Below are 20,631 nucleotides of genomic sequence, written 5' to 3'. Positions count from 1 at the left end.
AACTATCCTTGGTTTAGAAGTTTTCCAGTTTGATGTTGACACGGCTTATCTACATGCAGACCTAGACGAAGAGATCTACGTGAGAAGTCCTCCAGGATTCCGACAGCAAGAAGGGGATACCTGGTTCCTAAACAAAAGTCTCTATGGTCTGAAACAATCTGGTTTAATGTGGTATTTATGTCTTACTGACAAACTGGTCAGTAAGAGGTAGAAATTCTATCAAATAATTGGGCTGATCACAACCCAATATTGATGACATGGAAGGGGCAGCAGAGAAAGAAGAATAGATGGACATTGAATATACAGTTATTAAAAGAAAAAGAATATAAGAAATACATGGAAAAGGAGTTAGAATTGTTCTATAAGGAAAATACAAAACAACACACCTCCCTACAAAACTTATGGGATACAACTAAGGCATATGTAAGGGGCCTCACAATAGCTTATAATGCAAAATGGAGAAAAGAAAGAGAAAAAGAATATAATAAATTACGAGAAGAAATTCAAAATTGGGAATGTAAATTGCAAGGAAACCCAGGGGATGAAAAAATAAGGGTAAATTGGATAGCAGCAAAACACAAACTGAATATATTAGAACAAGGGAAATATGTAATGACTTTGAAATATATAAGGCAGAATTATTTTGAACACGCAAACAAACCAGGGAGGTGGTTGGCGTATAGGCTGAGGAAGGAAAGGGAAAAAAGAACAATTCAGAAGCTACAAGACGATGAGGGAAGGATCCAATGGGGCTTAGAGAAGAAAAAGGAGATAACAGTTCAATATTACCAAAAACTTTATGAGAAGGACATAGTAACAGCGGAGGAAATTGAACATTACTTAAAAGGTGTCACGAGTGTTTCCAGGATTGCTGTGGCTACTTGCCTACTCACAAACAGTATGGTTTCAATCAAGCCATCTCCTGTTTGTAATTACCTGCAAGCCTTCCCCGCCCTAGTTAATTGCAGGTTAACTCCCCATATAAGCAAGGACCTTTTCGCTTGCTACTTGGGCCTAGACTCCTGGTTTAGGCCTAAATGCACAGCTCCTGCAGAAAGCTCAGTGCAACGCCGCAGATGGGAGAAGAATGCAGATAAGGACTCCAGACGTCGTTGCAGAGAAACTCCCATGGATGCTTGCCTTTTGCTGTTTTGAAGCACGCAAGCTATCATCGGGACTGCTGCTGGACCTTTTTCCTCCCACGAGCTTCAAGCAATGTTTGCTGTTTGAACTGTTTTTACTTCAGGTGACTTTTAGCTGTGAAGTTTGTGCTGCCCCCATTTTGATTGCCTTGATGATGTATCGACGCCGAAGCTGCTTACCTTCATGCTAGCTTTATTCTCTTGTGAACTGTTTCGGTATTGTGGAGAGGGATCTAGGGAGATAGCCTTGCTTCACGTACCCAGATAAGACTTTGTTTTAATGTGTTTTCTTAAAGACATAGTGCTTTTTAAATGTTTTAAAGTAAATTATATTTTTACACAAGATGCCTCTGTCAGAATTATTTCAGTCTCAGTGTGTTTACTCATGAGCTGGTTCATGGTCCGGGGTACCCCTCAACCCCATTTCATAACAGTTGGTAGCAGAGGATGGTTTAACGAACCTACGCTCATGTGGTAATGCGCTAGACTGGAATGTCTGCAGTTGAACAAATGTTGACTAGGGCAGCAGCAGCAGCAAAAAGTATGAAGTCAAAAACTGGACTGTCTGGGGCTCAGGCCAAAAATGTTTTGGCTGAAAAACCCCAAACTCTAATTGATTTAGAGAATAGTGGAGCTGTAAGTTTTGGAGCAGAGGCCTCAACTTCTGAAGGGCCTAAGATAGTGAGTAAACCATCATCACCTAAAGAAGTAGAGACTGGAAGAACGCCACTTCAGGTCTTGAAAACAAATACAGAGGTGGATGATGAGTTTAGGAAGGCAATCCTTCAGTTTTTAGGTTTGCCCACAGTAAGTCAGAACCCGACTGCTGATTCTAGCGGATTATTAAAGAATTCAGCCATGAAAGGAAAGAAGATTGAAGTCCTAGAAAACACCGGATCGGTAAGAGACTTTCAATCTTTTCCTAAAACCCCTACCTCAGACCATAAGTGGAGAATGGGGGATAACAGACTGCCTGATTCGAATGTTCCTGCTTCTTTGTTAAACCAGCATGGCCAAGTTGATATTGCGCCACCTGCTGTTGAAGCCATCATAGATCAGGCCATAAAGACTTTAGCTCCCTTGATGACATCAGTGACTTCTGCTAAAAGTTTAAGAGACTCTCATGTTGAGCGTAAGGTTGCAAGTGTGATAGAAACTTTGGCAACCATTTTAGGCAATGGTTTTCAGGCACCATCGGCTCAACAAATAGTAGCTGCACATACCAAAGCACCCCTGATGTCTGCGACTAATTCAGCGCACGCCACAAGTGGGATATATCCATCCGTGATGACATCGACATCCAGGACGGTTCCGGAGGCTGCCTCAACTGAAGAAAGGAATTTGGGAGCGCGTCCAAAAATTTCTAGAGATGTGCACCAGAGAGGACCCTCGAGCATTTGTGATCAAACCAGGATGAGCTTTGCATCCGCACAACCTGAAGTTTTAATCCCTCCCATTGGGGAGGAACGATTGTCAGAATGCCAGATGGAAGACACTGTGCTGTGTGCTTCCATTCCAATGCCTTATTGCCCATTCCAGGACGGACCACATTTTGAACATCAATTAATGTCTGTTTCCATGTTTAATAATGTACAGGTCCTTCCTCCTAATTTTAAAAGTTTAAGTGTGGGTGGAGGAAATTTTAAGGAATGGGTTAAAAGTATTCAAGTAATTTTAATGAAAGAGAATGTTTTATCGTTGTTGCTAAAACCCCCACCTAGACCATGGTCCTTAGAAGTTGATCTTTTACATCATAAGGCCTTTTGTATTTTATTGATGTCTATTAACCCTGCACTATATCCCAGTATACCTTGTAACCTGACCGTAACAGAAGTTTGGGTGAAACTGCATAAGCTATTTTGTTCAAAAAGCTCCCATGTTACAAACAGAGTTTATAGGGAGTTCTATTCCGCAAGGTTGAAGGCGGGAGTAGATATTAATGAACACTTATGTGAGTTAAACAGGTTAAGGCAAGAATTGATGTTGAGGGGGGAAACAGTGTCTGAACAAACCCTCATTACTGTTATACTCAATTCCCTTGATCCTAGCTGGGATAATTTTATATCGCAACTGGATAATGTTGATTGTAATAACTTATCTTTAGAAGTGTTATCTGGCAGATTGATTGCAGAAGATAACTTGCGAAAATGCAGGGCGGCTTTTCATAAAAAGGAAAAACCTTTAAGAAAGCCCAATAGTTCAGATAGAGCATATGCTATAGGAGAATGCTTCAATTGTGGTTCAAGAGAACATTATAGAAGGGATTGCCCACAAAACGTGAATGCTAGGGAAAGTGTAAAGACATCTTCTGATAATAAATGTAAAAGGAGGTCACTTCCTCCAGGCAGAAAGCCAAGTGGAGATGTTCCTAACCACAGAAGGGGTAAAAAGCCAAATGGAGGCAACAAAGGGAACAATCCCAGGTTTAATGATAGCTCTGTAGGTATAGTGGAAACTACTGAGTCAGAGCTTACAAGGGAACAGCGAGAGCAACTATGGTTAATGGACAGTGGAGCCAGTAACCATGTTGTCAGTGACCGAAGGTTGTTTGTTAATATGAGAAGGCATCAATCCATGGTCAAAGTTGCAAACGGTAAAAAGGTAAATGTTGTTGGCATTGGAGATGTTTATATTCCTGGGATAGGAGAGATTCATGGAGCATTGTTTGTACCAGAGATAGATCATAATTTGCTAAGCCTAATGAGGATATGTGAGAACCCCAGAATGGAGATTCTGTTCTCAGGAGGAACAGCGGTGATCAAAAACAACAAATGTGTGATTGGGGAGGTTTTGAAGATAGGTGGCTTGCCTTATTATTCCCCCAATACGAATGCTGAGACCTGCAGTGATAGCAATTATACTATCTCATTTGGTAGTAACAATGAATCCCAGTTAGAACTAGGTGATGAGGATCAAGACTTTCACCAGAGGAAGCCTTGTAAAGACAAATGTAAAGTTAATAAAAAGTTTTTAAATTTTAACTTAGAGTCAGATAATAGGGAACCTGAAAATGCTAATGCAATTGCTATAGGTGAGCCGCTGCACAATGAATGTGCTCACTTGATGCATCGCAGGCTAGGTCATGTGAGTTTTCCTATAGTGAGAAAGGTAACCGAACACTCAAGGGGAACCAAGATCAATGACTGTAACACATTTCTAGACTGTTCAATTTGTAGGAGTGCAAAGTTGAAGGTGAAATCTGTGCCCAAGCGGTCTCAGAGGTACTCTGAACACCCGTTTCAGCTCGTCCACATGGATTTGGTGGGTCCATTCGCACCTTCCGTGGGTAAGAGATGGTACTTTCTTACCATAGTAGACGACCATAGCAGATTTGGATTCGTTTTTCCCCTAATGTCCAAGAGTGAAACGTTGACTAAGTTTAAGGAATTTTGTAACTTAGTCCAGAACCAGCACAAGATCAGAGTTAAGAAGATCTTGACTGACAGAGGAACTGAATTTAATTCTAGTCAGTTCTCCAGCTGGTTGAGGGGTAAGGGCATAGTCCACTTACACACCGCGCCTTACTCTAAGTTTCAAAATGGCATAGTAGAACAGCGCAGCGACGTATTACAAACAATGATGTGGTGTGCCCTAGAGGATTCCGGATTAAACTTCGCGTATTGGGTAGAAGCAATTAGATACGCGAATTACACCTTGAACCGTGTGTGGTCTAGTGTGGTGCAGAAGACCCCATACGAGGTGCTATATGGCCATAAGCCTAGCTTGGCACACCTCCACGTTTTCGGAGCGATGGCCGATGTTCATGTCCCGAAGGAGCTCAGGAGAAAGGGAGACCGAATCTCTGTTAAACTGAGATTCGTTGGTTACGAGCAGGGCTCCAAGGCATTTAGGTTTGCCTACCCTAACGGAAAACTGATGATATCAAGGTCTGTCACCTTTCACGAAGGGGCCAATTGGAGTAAGATCCATGCCAATGAGATTCTTACTCAGAACCCTTCCAGTAGTTGTCGTAGACGAGTGGAGGATGTATCAGAGGACCTACCTGAGGATAGGGATACATCTGGTTCTGGGAAGCGTGCATCCCAGGCACCCTTGAAAGGGGTATTGAAGCGTAAGATGGGGGTAGCCAGGAAGGATAGGCACCCAGCTTCTGAGACGCATAGTGATAGTCACGAGGTAGATGACTCATCAGACGACTCTGATGTCAGTGACACGCCCAGAGGCAGACCAGTTAGGGTTACTAGAGGCAATAGGCCTAAGAGGTACGACGACTTTGTTACCTCAGTTGACCAGGTTTTGGCCACCCCTCAGAGATATGAGGATGTGTTGGCCTTACCTGACCATGAACGACAGAAGTGGCTGGCCGCCATGAATACGGAATTAGACAGCCTAAAAAGGCTGGACGTATTCACGCCAACTAGATTGCCCAAAGACAAGAGGGTGATCGGCACCAAAAGCCCATTGAAGGTGGGGGCTTTGTCTATAAAGCGAGACTAGTAGCGCAGGGATTCTCGCAGAGATTCCCTGACGATTATGAGGACACCTTCTCGCCCACGGTGCGCCCTGAGAGCGTGAGAACAGCTCTCTCTATCGCTACCATGCGAGGCGAACATGTCTATCAGTTCGATATTCAGACCGCGTACCTGCACGCCCAGTTAGACAAAGAGCTGTACGTGAGGATTCCTCAGGGAGTAAGCCATTGGGAAGACGATGTGTGGTTGTTGAACAAGAGCCTATATGGCTTAAAACAATCTGGTAAACGATGGTACGAGTGTCTCACAAAAAGCCTGAGAGAGATGGGCTTTTTACCATCGTCGGCTGACGAGTGTGTTTTTGTCAAGGAAGATCAGGGCATTAGGGAAACGGTACTGTTGTACGTTGATGACATCTTATATATTTGCAGATCAGAGAACAGGCATAAGAAGTTCTCTGAGGACCTAAGTAAGAGTTTCGCCTTAAAACCATTAGGTCACATTAGCAAATTTTTAGGGGTGCAATTCGTAAAAACCGAGAAGGGGTTTCGGCTCTCTCAGGAAGATAAAATTCAGGAATTGCTTAAAAAGTGTAGCATGGTAGAGGCGAAGCCATGCAATACCCCTATGGCAACAGACTTCCTTAAGAATATGTACACTGAGAGCACGGAGTTTGAGGATAAGACCCTTTACAAGTCCGTGATTGGGTCATTGTTGTACATTGCAAATTGGACTAGACCGGACATCAGTCTAAGTGTAAATGTGTTATCTAGACATTCTGAACATCCCACACAGTACCATTGGAGCGGAATCAAACGACTCCTGAGATATTTAAAAGGTACTGTGAACTATTTATTGTTATTGGAACCAGAAGCAACTAGAGAATTAAGATTGAGTTGTTTTTCGGATGCCGATTGGGCAGGGGATGTTAGATCTAGAAAAAGTACCTCGGGATACATTGTATACCTAAATAGTAGCCCCGTGTATTGGTACTCTGGGAAGCAGAAGTTAATTGCAACTTCCACAGCGGAAGCTGAGTATGTCAGTTTGTCCAAAGCTTCCAATAACCTAGTTTGGTTTGACGATATTCTGGTAAGCTTATGGAGGCAGCCCATGCAACCTATAAAAGTCTATGAGGATAACATGGCTGCCATTAACATATCGGAAGCCGATGCTGTAGGCCAGAGATCGCGCCATATTGATATTAAAATCAAACATGTGAGGCAATTGGTGAAAACAGGTTTCATTAAGACTGTGTATTGTGAAACCAAGGAACAGGTAGCGGACGTGTTTACCAAACCGCTGCCCCGTGACCAACACCTCTATCTTCTGGGTAAAATGTCGATGGCTATGTGAATGTACTTACCATTGATGTGTACATGTACCCAATGTAGAATGTATGTTTGTTAACGAGTCAAATAGCCGCAGAGAAGGGGATTGTCACGAGTGTTTCCAGGATTGCTGTGGCTACTTGCCTACTCACAAACAGTATGGTTTCAATCAAGCCATCTCCTGTTTGTAATTACCTGCAAGCCTTCCCCGCCCTAGTTAATTGCAGGTTAACTCCCCATATAAGCAAGGACCTTTTCACTTGCTACTTGGGCCTAGACTCCTGGTTTAGGCCTAAATGCACAGCTCCTGCAGGAAGCTCAGTGCAACGCCGCAGATGGGAGAAGAATGCAGATAAGGACTCCAGACGCCGTTGCAGAGAAACTCCCACGGATGCTTGCCTTTTGCTGTTTTGAAGCACGCAAGCTATCATCAGGACTGCTGCTGGACCTTTTTCCTCCCACGAGCTTCAAGCAATGTTTGCTGTTTGAACTGTTTTTACTTCGGGTGACTTTTAGCTGTGAAGTTTGTGCTGCCCCCATTTTGATTGCCTTGATGATGTAGTTGGAACATAGTTTTCATTTCTGACTGAAAAATATTTAATCTTTCGTTCTGCAACATGGTGTCTATAGAGCCGTGATGGCGAACCTATTGCATGCGTGCCAGAGGTGGCACACAGAGCCCTCTCTGTGGGCACGCGTGCTGTTGCCAGCTGCTCTTCCGGGTTCCATCGCACGCATGAGTGCCCGACAGCTGCTCTCTTCCAGGTTCCGGCACTCCAGCGCGTGGGTCCACACTCCAGTTTCGGCACTCGGTGCCGAAAAGGTTAACCATCACTGCTATAGAGTGTTGACTTGCTGGCCTTGATGCTGCTGCTGCTGCTGATGGTGCAGATGATGTATTTTTTCTCCCTGTTTTGCTTAAATTTGTATTGCTTGTCATTTTCATAATTTTAGGTAGTAAAATATTTCAAGTAATAATTATTTAACAGAGACAACCAATCAATAATCAAACAATCAATAATAAATCCAACAATACAATACTCCACAGTACCCAACTTAAAGAGTAGCCTGGTGGCGCAGCAGACTAATAGCCTGTTATTAACATTCAGCTGCCTGCAATTACTGCAAGTTCGAATCTCCCCAGGCTCCCCAGGCTCAAGGTTGACTCAGCCTTCCATCCTTTCTAAGGTAGGTAAATTGAGGACCCAGTTTGTGGGGGCAATAAGCTGACTTTGTATAAATATACAAAAGTATGAAGGCTATTGCTTAACACATTGTAAGCCACCCTGAGTCTCTGGAGAAGGGCGGCATATAAATCAATTTTTTTTAAAAAAAAGAGTACACCCAAAACAGTCCAACAACTCCCTTTCTTATTCCCAGTTCTTGTTTTTAGACCTCAAGTCACTTCACTTTTTTAGCTGTTGTATTTCACAAAGCCAATATATCCATAGTCTACAGTTCTCTTCAAAATGGTTGTTTTCTTTTTTGATAAATTGTAATCCACAAAGGCCCACCAAACCCCAAAATTATATCAAACCAATTGTAAATCACCAAAAAGGAGAGCTAAAAGATCGAAGCCTTCACTTGCTTTATAAACAACTTCTATTATTTTCCAGTTTCAGTTGCTCAGTTTATAAAATTTGTTAGTAATTGTTGTTTCACCCAGCACACATTCAAAGAATTGAGCAGGATTCATAATATAGAAAAACTTATTTATCTACAAAAATATAAAAACATGATACAAGCAAACAATACCTATGCAGCTCTTGCAACGTGGTGGAGAGAAGAACAAATTCAGAACACAGAATAGCTAAGCCACACCGAGACTAAAAATTGCTCATATGGCTCTCACATCAAATCCTGTGTCACAGTCAAAAAACAGTTCCCATTGGCTGGCTCGTTACCATGGCTATTTCAGTTCATAAATTCTTTATACACTTACAAAATCCATATCCAGTCAGAAAGCTACAGTGTTTATTTTATTTTATTTTTATTTATTTATTTCGTCAAGCATGTATTTTATGACAGATACAAGTGTAAACATAATTATAAATACATGACAAGGATACAAATAAAAGAAAACATTAGGACAGGGACAGTAGGCATGCTGGTGTGCTTATGCACGCCCCTTACAGACCTCTTAGGAATGGGGTGAGGTCGACAGTAGACAGTCTAAGGTTAAAGTTTTGGGGATTTGGGGAAGAAACCACAGAGTCAAGTAGTGCATTCCAGGCATTGACAACTCTGTTACTGAAGTCGTATTTTCTGCAGTCTAGTTTGGATCGGTTTACCATGAGTTTGTATCTATTGTGTGCTCTTGTATTGTTTTGGTTGAAGCTGAAGTATTCATTGGCTGGTAGGACATTGTAGCAGATGATTTTATGTACTATGCTTAGGTCAGACCGAAGACGGCGAAGTTCTAAATTGTCTAAGCCCAAAATTTCAAGTCTGGTGGCATAAGGTATTTTGTTGCGAGCAGAGGAGTGGAGGACTCTTCTTGTGAAATATCTCTGGACTCGTTTGATTGTATTAATGTCCGATATGCAGTGCGGGTTCCAGACAGATGAGCTGTATTCAAGAATTGGTCTGGCAGCAGCTTTGACTCAAGCAAGCGATTGGTTTGGAAGGAAAAAGACTGGAATATTGAATATAGAAAGTTTTGATCTTGAATTTGGATGGCATGCTTACTTATTTTATGAAAACAAAGTGGATAAAGTATTTAAAAGCCATATACTTAGAGACTCTTTGATGAGAGTTTGGAAGAAGCACCGATTCAAATGGGATTACAAAATACCGCTATGGCTGGATCTTGGTCATATTATGTGGAATACAAATATAATGTCACTCGGGGGGGGGTTATATAAAGAGGTTCTTTTTACAGATGCGGGCAGATGACAACTGAAGACATTAGAGACACTGTTGGACGAAGGGATTAATCTAACTTGGTTACAGTATAATCAACTTCAATTGAGATGGAAAGAGGACCAAAAAACTGGTATTATGTTGTATGAGGAAGAATTGGTTAGACATATAAAAGAGAAAGGTCCAATGCATATTAAAAGGTTATACAATGTTTTGTTAGAAAGGGATTCAGAAACTGAATTGGTTAAAGATTGTATGATTAAGTGGGCACAAAATTTTGCAGAACCAGTGATGTTGGAAACATGGGAAAAAATATGGGTTCAGAATGTTAAATTTACACAATCGCAGAATTTGAGGGAAAATTTTTATAAAATGTTTTATAGATGGCATTTAGATCCCAAGAAATTGTCGTGTATGTACCCTAATGTTCAGCCAAAATGTTGGAGATGTGATTGTTTAGATGCTACATATTACCATGTTTGGTGGACCTGTAAGAAAGTTAAGGCTTTTTGGATAAAAATATGGTGGGTTATGCAGAATGTTTTGAAGAAAAAAATTCAATTTTCTCCACAATTGTTTTTACTGGGTATAGTAAAGGGTTTTACATTAGATGAAACTAAGTTGATATTGTATATGATAACAGCAGCGAGATTATTGATAGGTAAATACTGGAAAAATGAAGCTTTGCCCACTATTGAAGAATGGACTCTGAAGATGGCCAGTTTTGCAGAGATGGCGAAGATTTCAGCATATCTAAAAGATCACTCACAAGAGACTTATGAATGGGAATGGAAAAAATGGATAGATTATGTGCAGAACAAATATCAAACTAGGAAGTATCAAATAGCTTTTCATTGAAAGTATTATATAAAAATAGAAATGTATGAATTTTGTGAAGATGAAAAATTATAAGGGGTTTGAGGGGTTCAGGTTTTATAAAAAGGGGATTTTGATGGGATTATATTCTGTGGAAGTCGGGGGGAGGGTCGGGGGGGTTGGGAGGGTTAGGGTGGGGAGTATGGGGTGGGTTGGGGGGAAAAATGGGGTGAAAATGTAATTGTAAAACTTTTGCAATAAAAAAAAAAAAGAATTGGTCTGGCAAAGGTTTTGCATGCCCTAGTTTGCAGTTCAATATTACCGGAGAAGAAGCTACGCAAGATTAGGTTAACAACTCTTAATGCTTTTTTAGAAATGCCGTTACAGTGAGCTCTGGCACTTAGATCATTTGAGATGAGTACTCCAAGGTCTTTGACAGAGTGAGGGTCGTCTGTTAGGTCGTATCCGTCCATCTTGTATTATGTGTTCTGGGTTTTTTTGCCAATGTGTAAGACAGAGCATTTGTTGGTTGACATTTGGTGTTGCCAATTGTTTGACCATTCTGACACATAGTCAGGGTCTTTTTGTAGAGTAGCAGCATTGTCAGTGGTGTTGAATAGTTTTACATCATCCGCAAAGAGAACGCAGTTGCTTATAATATGATCGCAAAGGTCATTTATATAAAGTATAAAGAGTGTGGGTCCTAAAACGCTGCCTTGGGGGACACCACTGTTAACAGATGCAGGGTTAGATAAGGAGTTCCCTATTTTGACTACTTGCTGCCTGTTTGATAGGAACGCAGCTATCTACTTATGCAGGAATCCGGAAATGCCATAAGATTTTAGTTTTAAAAGTAGCTTGTCGTGTACCACTGAATCGAAGGCTTTACAGAAGTCTATATAAATTGCATCTATTGATTTACCATGGTTGAGTTTTGAAGTCCATATGTTTTTGCAGTGTAATAGTTGCAGATTGCAGGACAATTTTTTTCTAAAGCCAAATTGCTTGTTAGAGAGTAGGTTGTTAGTCTCTAAGTAGAGGGTAATGGATTGGTTTATGATTGATTCCATGACTTTGCAGGTGACACAACATAATGAGATTGGTCTGTAATTATCAACTAGGCTGGAGTCACCCTTTTTGAAGATAGGGATGACCGTGGCTAGTGACCATAAGTTAGGTAAGGAGCTGGTTCTGAAAGATATTTCGTAGATTATGCTAAGTGGTTCTGCTATGGTGGTTGAGAGCTTCTTTAGGAAGTAGGCACATAATCCATCAGAGCCAATCGATAGAGATGGTTTTAGGTTGCATAGTGCCTTTTCAACGGCATCTTCTGTGAAATCGACATGTAGTAGATTGTTGTGAGTAGTTGTGTTACGATTGGGAATTGAGGGACATGAGCCATTGCTGTTTACAAAGACTGAACTGAAGAATGTGTTGAAGAGGTTGGCCTTAACGGTTTCATCATTACAGTTTTTCCCGTTTGGTCCTTTTAGTGGTGGGATGGATCTTGAGTCTTTAAGTTTGTTGTTTACAAAATTGTAGAAGGCCTGGGTGGATTTAGTTCATATTAGGTTTTCCTCTTTTTTTTTTAATTGCAAAAGTTTTACAGTTACATTTTCACCCCACTTTTTCCCCCCCAACCCACCCCTCACTCCCCACCCTAACCCCCCCAACCCCCCCTAACCCTCCCCCTCTGACTTCCACAGAATATAATCCCATCAAAATCCCCTTTTTTTATAAAAACTTGAACCCCTCAAGCCCCCTTATAATTTTTTCTCTCTTCACAGTTCATACATTTCTATTTTTATATAACTTTCAGTGAAAAACAATTTGATACTTCCTAACTTGGTATTTTTTCTGCACATAATCTATCCATTTTTTCCATTCCCATTCATAAGTCTCTTGTGAGCGATCTTTTAAATATGCTGAGATCTTCGCCATCTCCTCAAAACTGGCCATCTTGAAAGTCCATTCTTCAATGGTGGGTAAAGCTTCATTTTTCCAGTATTTACCTATCAATAATCTCGCTGCTGTTATCATATACAATATCAGCTTAGTTTCATCCAATGTAAAACCCTTTACTATACCCAATAAAAACAGTTGTGGAGAAAATTGAATTTTTTTCTTCAAAACATTCTGCATAACCCACCATATTTTTATCCAAAAAGCCTTAACTTTCTTGCAATTCCACCAAACATGGTAATATGTAGCATCTAGACTATCACATCTCCAACATTTTGGCTGAACATTAGGATACATACAGGATAATTTTTTGGGATCTAAATGCCATCTGTAAAACATTTTATAGAAATTTTCCCTCAAATTCTGCAATTGCGTAAATTTAACGTTCTGAACCCATATTTTCTCCCATGTTTCCAACATTACTGGTTCTGCAAAATTCTGTGCCCATTTAATCATACAATCTTTAACCAATTCAGTTTCTGAATCCCTTTCTAACAAAACATTGTAAAGCCTTTTAATATGCATTGGACCTTTCTCTTTTATATGTCTAACCAATTCTTCCTCATGCAACATAATACCAGTTTTTTGGTCCTCTTTCCATCTCAATTGTAGTTGATTATATTGTAACCAAGTTAAATTAATCCCTTCGTCCAACAGTGTCTGTAATGTCTTCAACTGCCATCTGCCCGCATCTGTAAAAAGAACCTCTTTGTATAAAAACCCCCCGAGTGACATTATATTTGTATTCCACATAATATGACCAAGATCCAGCCATAGCGGTATTTTATAATCCCATTTGAATCGGTGCTTCTTCCAAACTCTCATCAAAGAGTCTCTAAGTATGTGGCTTTTAAATACTTTATCCACTTTGTTGTCATAAAATAAGTAAGCATGCCATCCAAAATCAAGGTCAAAGCTTTCTATATTCAATATTCCAGTCTTTTTCCTTCCGAACCAATCGCTTGCTTGGGTCAAAGCTGCTGCTTCATAATATATCTGTAGGTTTGGGAGTTTAAGGCCTCCCCTTTCTGGAGCATCTTGCATAATTTTTAATTTCACTCTCGGTTTTTTCTCGTTCCAAACAAACTTATTCACTCCACTTTGCCATTCTTTCAGTTGTTTATCACTTTTAAGCACCGGAATCATTTGAAACAAAAAAAGAAATCTTGGAAAAATGTTCATCTTAACTGCTGCTATTCTTCCAAGTAACAAGAGCTGCAGCTTTTTCCAAGTCTCCATATCTTTTCGTACCTCTCGCCATAACACCTCATAATTGTTTTGAAATAGTTTCATATTTGATTCTGCAACCTGAATTCCTAGATATTTAACCTTTGATACAATCTCAAAGCCTGCCATCCTTTCAAATTCATGTTTTCGATCTTGTGTCATATTTTTAACTATCATCTTAGTTTTTTTCTGGTTCAGTCTAAATCCTGATACTGTACCATAATCTTTTATAATGTCTTTCATCTGGATTATTGATTCCATCGGTTGTGAAAGGGTAACAACCAGGTCATCTGCAAATGCCCTTATTCTGTAATCCTCTTGCCTTATCACTATACCTTTCAAGCTGTTCGAATCCCGTATTGTATTCAACAAGACTTCTAGTGTTAAAATAAATAACAAAGGGGATAACGGACAACCTTGTCTTGTTCCTTTTTCAATATTAAAATCTGTTGTTAAATTTCCATTAATAATAATCTGTGCCTTTTGCTCTTGGTAGATTGCTGAAACTGCTTGTATAAATTGATCCCCAAAGTCCATCTTTTTCAAAGTCTTTAATAGAAAATTCCAATCCACTCTGTCAAAGGCCTTCTCCGCATCCAAAAAGACCAGCACTGCAGGGATCTGTTTATTCTTCTCAAGATATTCCAATAAATCTATAACTTGCCTTACATTGTCCTTCATATATCTACCCTCTATAAATCCCGCTTGATCATCATGAATCACCTCTTGAATTACTGGCATCAACCTGTTGGCTAGTACTTTTGCATAAATTTTATAATCATTATTCAGAAGAGATATTGGTCTATAATTCTCCGGTTTTTTAGGACCTGCTTGCTCTTTTGGTATCAAAGAAATATAAGCTGTTTTCCATGATGGGGGTATTTTACCCCCTTGTTGTATGTTATAAAATAAGTCTCTAAGTTGTTCCACCATTTCTGCTTGCAAAGTTTTATAATACACTGCAGTCAAGCCATCCGTTCCCGGAGCTTTGGCAGTTTTCAGTTGTTTAATTGCTGCAATTATTTCCTCCACTGTTATAGGGTGATTCATTCTTTCCTTTTGTTGATTAGTAACTTTTGTAACTCTTTTATTTTCTAAATATTTTTCTATAAGTCCATTCTGTATATCATCTTTAGCATATAGTTTAGTATAATAATCTACAAAAGCTTCTTTAATTAATTTTTGTTGATAAATTTCTTTCCCTCCAATATCAATACAGTCGATAGTCCGCATACTCTGTTTCTTCCTTAATGTATAAGCCAGCCATCTGCCCGGTTTATTGGCATTACAGAATGTATTATGCTTTGCGTATTGTAAATTTGTTGCAACTTGATCCGCCATAAGCATTTGGAATTGATCTTTCAAAAGTTTTATAGCACCACGTATTCTTTCATCTGCTGCATTTTTGATAAGTAACTGTTCTTTTTTCTTTATTTCTGCTTCAATTTCTAATCTTTTCTTTTGTCTATTCAGTTTATGTTTAGAATTCATATGAATGAGTACCCCTCTCATATAGGCTTTACTTGCATCCCAGACAATTTCAATAGGGGTACCCTTGTTCAAATTAATTTCAAAAAATTCTTTCATCTGCTTCTTAAGTTCTATTATATTTTTTTCATATCTAAACAAATTTTCATTTAATCTCCATGATCTTTTCTCAATTTTTCCAATCTCAATTTCTATCCATACTGAGCTGTGATCAGATAAAATTCTTGGAAAGATTTTAGTTCTTTTTGTTTTAACAAGTAAATCATTTGATAATAAAATAAAATCAATCCTTGAAAAAGATCTGTGTCTATCAGAAAAAAAAGTATAGTCCAAGTCTTTTGAATTATGTATTCTCCAAACATCTTTTAATTCCAGATCTTCTTTCATATCAAAAAAAGTTTGTGGTAGTCTAATCCTAGACTTCGCCAGACTTTTTTTTATCTAATTTAGAATCAATTATTCCATTCCAGTCTCCCATAATCAAAATAGATCTATAATCCCATTGCAATATTTTAGTATGCAAAATTTTATAAAAGTGATCCTGTTGTTGGTTAGGAGCATAAATTCCAATCACAAGAATTTGACCATGTACAGTCAGGTCCAGAAATATTGGGACATCGACACAATTCTAACATCTTTGGCTCTATACACCACCACAATGGAGTTGGAATGAAACAAACACAATGTACGTTAACTGCAGACTGTCAGCTTTAATTTGAGGGTATGTACATCCAACTCAGGTGAATGATGTAGGACTTACAGCAGTTTGCATATGTGCCTCCCACTTGTTAAGGGACCAAAAGTAATGGGACAGAATAATAATCATAAATCAAACTTTCCCTTCTTAATACTTGGTTGCAAATCCTTTGCAGTCAATCACAGCCTGAAGTCTGGAATGCATAGACATCACCAGACGCTGGGTTTCATCCCTGGTGATGCTCTGCCAGGCCTCTACTGCAACTGTCTTCAGTTCCTGCTTGTTCTTGGGGCATTTTCCCTTCAGTTTTGTCTTCAGCAAGTGAAATGCATGCTCAATGGGATTCAGGTCAGGTGATTGACTTGGCCATTGCATAACATTCCACTTCTGTCCCTTCAAAAACTCTTTGGTTGCTTTTGCAGTATGCTTTGGGTCATTGTCCATCTGCACTGTGAAGCAACGTCCAATGAGTTCTGCAGCATTTGGCTGAATGTGAGCAGATAATATTGCCCGAAACACTTCAGAATTCATCCTGCTGATTTTGTCAGCAGTCACATCATCAATAAATACAAGAGAACCAGTTCCATTGGCAGCCATACATGCCCACGCCATGACACTACCACCACCATGCTTCACTGATGAGGTGGTATGCTTAGGATCATGAGCAATTCCTTTCCTTCTCCATACTCTTCTCTTCCCATCACTCTGGTACAAGTTGATCTTGGTCTCATCTGTCCATAGGATCTTGTTCCAGAACTGTGAAGGCTTTGTTAGATGTTGTTTGGCAAACTCTAATCTGGCCTTTCTGTTTTTGAGGCTCACCAATGGTTTACATCTTGTGGTGAACCCTCTGTATTCACTCTGGTGAAGTCTTCTCTTGATTGTTGACTTCGACACACATACACCCACCTCCTGGAGAGTGTTCTTGATCTGGCCAACTGTTGTGAAGGGTGTTTTCTTCACCAGGGAAAGAATTCTTCAGTCATCCACCACACTTGTTTTCCATGGTCTCCCAGGTCTTTTGGTGTTGCTGAGCTCACCGGTGCATTTCTTCTTTTTGAGAATGTTTCAAACAGTTGTTTTGGCCACGCCTAATGTTCTTGCTATCTCTCTGATGGATTTGTTTTGTTTCTTCAGCCTAATGATGGCTTGCTTCACTGATAGTGACAGCTCTTTGGATCTCATCTTGAGAGTTGACAGCAACAGATTCCAAATGCAAATAGCACACTTGAAATGAACTCTGGGCCTTTTATCTGCACATTGTAATTGGGGTAATGAGGGAATATCACACACATGGCCATGGAACAGCTGAGAAGCCAATTGTCCCATTACTTTTGGTCCCTTAACAAGTGGGAGGCACATATACAAACTGCTGTAAATCCTACACCGTTCACCTGAGTTGGATGTACATTCTCTCAAATTAAAGCTGACAGTCTGCAGTTAACGTGCATTGTGTTTGTTTCATTCCAACTCCATTGTGGTAGTGTATAGAGCCAAAGATGTTAGAATTGTGTCAATGTCCCAATATTTCTGGACCTGACTGTACAGTATGCAATTCAATTGCTACAAACCTACCACCTTCATCTGCTTCTATAATTTTAGCTGATAATCTTTTGTTTATATAAATAACCACACCATTCTTTTTTTCCAAGTTTGAAGCTATAAAGTGTGATCCTAATTTGGAGTTTATCAAGTATTTTTGATCTTGCATTCTGATATGAGTTTCTTGTAGACAAGTTATATCATTATTAAATTGTTGCAAATATGTAAATATTTTCTTTCTTTTCTGTGGTGAGTTCAGTCCATTCACATTCCATGACAAAAACTTAACCATCATGTATACTTTTTTGAAGCGACGAGCAGAATTGCCGGATGTCTTCCGAGGCCACCGACTTTGCTCTCCCCATGGCTTCACTGTGTTCTGTAGTACTCTTAGCTCCTTTTTTATATTGTTGTGCCTTAGCTCTTTCTTGCAATTGTTTTTCTTTGAGTTGTTTTGAAACCGCACGAGTTATCCGCTGGTCTTTAGCTTCAGCCATACGAGCTAGGTCCAAAGCCACATCTCTTGTAGTCAAAATTGGAGAGGATTCTAGCAGGGGCTCCTCCAGAAAACCTCCTACAGCACCCTGCGCTTCTATTGGATCTAATTCAACCTGCTTAAGCTGCACTTCCAACTCTTGCTGGGGTTGCTTCTCCTTATCACTCTCCTTTATCTCCAATACAGTAGATGAACGTGGAGATGGTGATCTCTCCTTAAAAACAGTATGGTAAAAATGTTACGCTTTTTCAACAGTATTCAGTCGATATCTTTCCCCATGATACTTCAAAATTATACCTGTTGGGGCATCCCACCGGAATGGTATCTCTAATTTGTTTAATTCCTTTACTAAAAAACCAAAGTCTTTTCTATCTTTCAGCATCTTTGGAGGTAATTCTTTATAAATTCCAACTTGAGTTCCCTCCACTTGCACAGAGGAAAGAAAAGATTTTTGCAAAATATCATTTCTCATTCTTCTATCTGTGAAATATATCACCACATCTCTTGGTAATTGTCTTTGTCTGGCCACCCACGAATTCACTCTGCAAATTTTATCTATTTTGTAAAAAATCTCATCAGAATTAATTTTTAACAACACAGCCAAGGCATCAGCACAAACCTGTCTCAGATCTTGCCGGTCACTCTCCTTGATACCTCTAATTCTTATAGCAAATTCCATGGACCGGAATTGCATCATCGTAATCTCGTCTTCAACTCTCTGCATTTTATTATCCACATCAGCAATTTTAAAATCAGTATCCTTTATTTTGACATTCACTTCTGATTTAAAATCTTCCAATTTAGAATCCACTTTAATAATAATTTCTGACAGGCCAGAAACCACATTTGATAATTTATCAGTCAACTTGTCATAATTCTCTTTCACCAAGTTTTTCATTTCACTAATTTCCTGCTTAATTTCTTGTTGTGATTTTTGAAATTTATCATCCATTTCCTGTTGTGATTTTTGAAAATTATCATCCAAAGCCTGAGTGATAAATTTTTTTAATTTTTCAAAATCAAACTGCTCTTCAGGCTTGTGTGTGGGGGATTCCCCCCCCTGCTGCCTTGCTTTCCTGTTTTTTAGAAGCCATTTTGCCACGTAGGTTAGATTTTCTAAAAAGGGAAATCCTTTTTCCTCTTCCAACACCACAAAGTCCTCTAAAAAAGTCCCCCAGTTTTTTAGGCAAATTAGAAATAGAATTAGACTGTAAGATCAACTTGTTTTAAAAAGGGATTTTTTTCCCCTCTTCTCCTGTGCTTGCTACAAACAGCGCAACAATGTAACTTGTTGGAATAGCTTTAGAAAATCACTCTCCCTTTCTGCTTGTTAACTTGTTAGCGCTGGAGCGGTGCCATCTTTTCAAGCCGCCTCCGCTCGTGTTAGTTTTTAGTAAAATCGGGAAATCACAAAGAGAAAGAATACTTGCAGTTCCTTGGTTTCAGGGTTCAGGTTTTTGTTTTTTTTAGTTGGTAAAGTTAGTTTCATTCAATTTTCGTGTTTGCTGCTGCCGGCTTGCTCTGCAGAAAGCAGAGTCGTCCCACGCCGCTCGGAGTCTTCGCAAGTTGGAAGGGAGCCGCGCCTGTTTTCCCCCCAATAGCAAACTTCTGGGGGCTCACAGGGGCTCAACCTGTGCCTTGCTTACTCTCTCCTTCAAATCCTGCAGATTCTGGAGTTTCCAAGCCGCTTCTCACGATCGAAGCGGCTCTACAAACGGCGGGGCTGGCGGTCCTTAAAAAGGCACCGTCTTCACCGGAGCCAGAAAAACCGGAAGTCCCACATATTAGGTTTTCCTCTTGTTTGCTGTGATAACTGATGCATTCTGCCTTTATCTGTCGGCATACGGTTTTGTAGAGACTTTTGAAGTTAGCTACATAGCCAGTTTTGTTTTTGCGCCAAAGAGGGGTTTTTTTGGTCTGAAGCTTCCTTATTGCTATGGGTAATTTATTTTTCCTGGTTTTGGGAGTTATTAGTGGTACGTATAGTTTGATGATTCTTTTGACTTCTTACAAAAAAAATGTTATAATGGTCTTTGGCAGTGATGCAGCCAGTGAATAGAGTTTGCCAATCAAGAGATGAAAGGTTATCAGTTATGAGTTCATAGTTGGCTTTTCTAAAGTTATACTTTGGGATTCTGTCATTATGATTGTCTATGTGAGGACGTAAGTTAAGATAAAAGTCTATCATGCTATGGTCACTGTTGGAAAAGGGTTCTTTTATTTGTAGTCCATAAATTGAATTTAAACTGTTGCAGAAGATGAGATCAAGGCAGTTGTTGAGTCTAGTGTTATTAGTTACTAGTTGTTCTAGTCCCAGATTAGTTACAGCATTGTACAGGGTTGCATGTATGGGTTCAGTTGTACATTCATTTAGGGTCCAATTAATAAGAGGTAGATTTAGGTCACCAAGAAAGATAAAGAGGGTGTGGGCAGGAGGCTGCCCATGTTAGTAGTGATGTTAGTTTGTTCACATGTACAAGGTCATAATCAGGGGCTCTGTAACAGAGTATGAAGCGAATTGTGGTGTTTAGGGAAAGGTCGCATACGATGGTCTCAGGAAGAGCTAACTCTTGTGTAACTTGAATATTTATTAGATTTAGGGATTTTTTTATAGAAGATAGCAACACCATCCCCT

General features: G+C 39.7%; 1 protein-coding gene across 1 annotated transcript in view; it reads left to right on the top strand.

Annotated features, from left to right (window-relative positions):
• The window catches only part of THRA (thyroid hormone receptor alpha), a 154,089-nt gene that overhangs the window by 108,463 nt on the left and 24,995 nt on the right, over window positions 1–20,631 (top strand). The gene's annotated exons all lie outside the window — the stretch shown is intronic.

This window comes from Pituophis catenifer, unplaced genomic scaffold (genome assembly GCF_029215685.1).
Source record: "Pituophis catenifer annectens isolate HBS135680 unplaced genomic scaffold, rPitCat1.0.hap2 SCAF_5, whole genome shotgun sequence".
Lineage (NCBI taxonomy): Eukaryota > Metazoa > Chordata > Lepidosauria > Squamata > Colubridae > Pituophis > Pituophis catenifer.
Note: the sequence above shows the minus strand (reverse complement) of the source record. Positions and strands in the feature narration are given on the sequence as shown.